We start from the raw sequence: 3,999 nt of genomic DNA, 5'->3' as shown, positions 1-3,999 counted from the left end.
CTTGTTGTTAGGAAGTCCTTGGCAATATGATAGGTCGACCAAACATAATGGAAGGTCCAATTGGTATACACTTGAGAAGGATGGTCGAAAGGTCGCTCTTCATCCATTATTGCCTTTCCAAGTAAATGAATTATACCAAAAGATGCGGGAATTAAGGAAAAAGGAAAAGAAGGCCGAGAGTGAGGGAAAAAAAGAGGAACCCGAGAGTGAGGGAGTAGGGGAAACCGAGGGGCTCCTAATTTCTAAGGGGCAAGGAAGTGTGGTGATGATCGCTAGGAGGAAAGAATTATTTATGGATCATGACGAGGATACTCCAATGCTCCTCTTGGCTCATTGTATTAACACTAACGCCACTAACATTTCCATTTCTCCTCCTATTTCTTATGTTTTGCAGGATTACGAGGATGTCTTCCCAAAGGAATTACCGCAAGGATTTCCCTCACTTCGAGGAATTGAGCACCAAATAGATTTTATGTCGGGTTCACAATTGCCCAACAAATCAGCTTATAGGAGCAACCCGATGGATACCAAGGAATTGCAACGCCAAGTTGAGGAACTCCTCAACAAAGGATATATCAAGGAGAGTATGAGCCCTTGTGCTGTTCCGGTGCTACTAGTTCCCAAGAAAGATGGGACTTAGTGTATGTGCGTTGATTGCCGAGCCATCAATAAGATAATGGTAAAATATCATCACCCTATTCCTAGGTTAGATGATATGCTTGATGAATTGAGTGGTTCATGGTTTTTTGCTAAAATTGATTTGAGGAGTGGCTATCACCAAATTCGTATACAACCGGGTGATGAATGGAAAACCGCCTTCAAGACCAAATTCGGTCTCTATGAATGGATGGTTATGCCATTCAGACTAAGAAACGCTCCAAGTACTTTCATGAGGCTAATAAATCATGTGATGAAGCCATTTATCGGAAAGTTTGTTGTTGTTTATTTTGATGATGTATTGGTGTATAGTAAGTCCTTAGATGAGCATGTAAAGCATTTACAATGTGTTTTTGATGTCCTCCGAAAGGAGAAGTTATATGCTAATCTAGAAAAGTGTTCTTTTGGTGTCCATGAGGTTGTATTTCTTGGGTTTGTGGTAAGCTCAAGAGGGGTCGAAGTGGATGAATCTAAGATTGATGCCATTAAAAATTGGCCAACACCCAAAACCGTAGGTAAAGTGAGAAGCTTCCATGGGTTGGCTAGTTTTTATAGACGTTTTGTCAAAGGATTTAGCACCATTGCTGCCCCCTTGACCAAAGTGATTAAAAAGGATCGGCCTTTCTAGTGGGGAGATGAACAAACTAAGGCCTTCTAGGACTTGAAAGCTATGCTCATCTCGGCCCCTTTTCTATAATTGTCGAATTTTGATAAGACTTTGGAGGTCAAATGTGATGCAAGCAAAGTCGGCATAGGCGCAGTTTTAATACAGGAATTGAAGCCTATTGCCTACTTTAGCGAAAAGCTCAAAGGAGCAACTCTAAACTACATAATAAGGTGAGGTTGCGGTTGGAGAAGAAAAACCAAGAAGTTGCGAGGCGAGCCAACAAAGGAAGAAGAAAGCTCATTCTTGAACCGAGATTGGGTGTGGGTGCACCTAAGGAAGGATAGATTCCCGTCTCAAAGGAATGCTAAGTTGATGCCACGGGGTGATGGCCCATTCTAAGTATTAGAAAGGATCAACGACAATGCCTACAAGATTGATCTACCCCCAGAATATCAAGTGCACAACACTTTCAACGTGTGTGATCTCTCTCGGGTGGAAACGGTGGAGGATGGCAATGATCCGAATTTGAGGACAAATTCCCTTCAAGATGGAGAGGATGATACGGGAATTCCTAGCTCGAGACCTTTCACACGAAGCCAAGAATGTGAGTTGCAACTACTCCAAGCCTTGTTCACATTCTTGGCTATGTGTGAGGCCTTTGTGAGCCCATCTAAGGGCCAATATTTAATAAAATGTAAAGAGGCCCACCAAGATACCCCAAACCCACCCACTTAAATGTCAAGGGTAATTTGGTCTTTGTCCCTCTTTTCTAAGTGACTATATAAACCATGTAATAGGGCTATTCTTGCTTTAGTTGATTCCTATTATTCAAGAAACAAAGACTTGTAAATTTTTTACTTCTCTTTCTCATCATTTGGAGAGGCCAAAACCAAATTCTCACTAGTAGAGTGATACTAGTATTGTATCTTGGCTAGGAACTAGGTTCTTAAGGTTCTTTGAGTTCCTCTTGGTCCAAGTAAAAACTTGGTATTGATATTTATTAGTCTTAGGGTCCTTTTTCTTGTTAGGGTTCTTAGATTAATGAATATTGTGTGTCAAGTTTCTATCTCTTTCTTTGTAAATCTTGTTAACATTGTTAACATTGTGTTGTTGAATATAAAAGTCTAGTGAAGCCGTGTGGGGCTCTTTCGATTCACTAGCAATATTGTCTCTGTTGTTCTTGTTGTTAAACTCACTTTTCTAGTTCAAACAAGTGTTGCAAGCCTAGTGAAACCGTGTGTGGCCATTTTTGATTCACTAGCACTTTGTTGTTCATCTTGTTGTTCTTGTGTTGGTTGGAATCTCTTGATAGACACTTAGCATTGTATCATTGGTGCACCAAGAAGCAAGACTCTGTTTCTTTATCAACTACGGAGGCAGAATATAAAGCAACAATTCTTATTGCTCAAGAATGTGTATGGCTCCAAAGACTTGCTGAAGATTTGCAACTATCTATGTCAAAGCTAACTGCAGGTTTGAGAGACAATCAAAGTGCCATCAAGCTTGCAACCAATCCAATATTTTATGCAAGAACCAATCACATTGAGGTGGAACATCACTTCATCTGAGAAAAAGTTCTTGATGGAACTATAAATACTTTAGAAGTACGAAGTCAGGAGAATATTGCTGATATTTTCACCAAGTTACTTCCTAAAGCTTCATTTGAGTTCTTCCGTGACAAGTTTAGGGTAGTTTTCAAAAAATTACTTTAAGGGGGAGTGTGAAAAAAGTTAAAGATGATTTTTTGGAATATGTTTTTCTAGAATATCCTAGTGTAGTATCTTGAATAAATATTTTGTAGAATTATCTAGATATTCTAGAGTAGTAGAAAATAAAGATTACTGGATTTTTTTTACAGAATTATCTAGATATTCTAGAGTAGTAGAAGATAAGGATCAATAGATTTTTCTTGTAGATGTATCTACAACAATATCTGGAATCATTCATAGACAAGTATAAATAGGAGGCACATTATACATTTGTAACAATCCAAAAACAAATTCAAAGCATATTCAAGTAGTCTCTTCCAAATTCAAGTTCCTTTCTAGCTTCCTCTTTTTAGTTGAATCTTTCGATCTTAATTAACAATCTTGGGCTAGCAGAAGGTCTCCCCAGTTACACCTTTCTTATGTTATTCTCTACAGTACATTGATAAATATCCAGTGGCTTAATCTTGTTAGGAAAATTTGACCAACAGAACTGAGATGATGGATAGATTGTGTGCTTTTTGTGGATCGAGTGGGGTCGAGCGATTTAGATTACGGTGTATTTTATTTTTTTTAAAAAAAAATATTTGAACATTGATTTAGGTTTTTTCATTAAATAAAGGATATGAGTGAAAAGTTTCTAAACAACGGGGGTAAAATTGATCTCAAAATATGACATTGAAGAAAATTTGGCCCATAAGTATGACGAATAATATATTAAAATAATTTTATGAAGTATGAGGTAAAATTGACCGTAAAGTATGTCGGCAAGGACAAATATGACCTCAAATATGATAAAAAATATATTTAATTAATTTTGTAAATTGAGAAAAATAAATTTCTAAAAAAGATATTTGACTGAGTAGCTTAGAAGGAAAGAGGAGACGTAAGGAACGGAAATTGTAATTGTATTTTTGGGACAAAAAGGTTCTATATGGTTTAATATTGTCCAGATTGACATCCACGTGGTCATTTTATAAGATTCTTCTCATTTCATTTCTCTATCCTATGACAACCTCTCTGGACCCA

The sequence above is a fragment of the Capsicum annuum genome, chromosome 6 (assembly GCF_002878395.1).
Source record: "Capsicum annuum cultivar UCD-10X-F1 chromosome 6, UCD10Xv1.1, whole genome shotgun sequence".
NCBI lineage: Eukaryota > Viridiplantae > Streptophyta > Magnoliopsida > Solanales > Solanaceae > Capsicum > Capsicum annuum.
The sequence above is the reverse complement of the archived record's forward strand: the minus strand, read 5'-3'. Positions refer to the sequence as shown.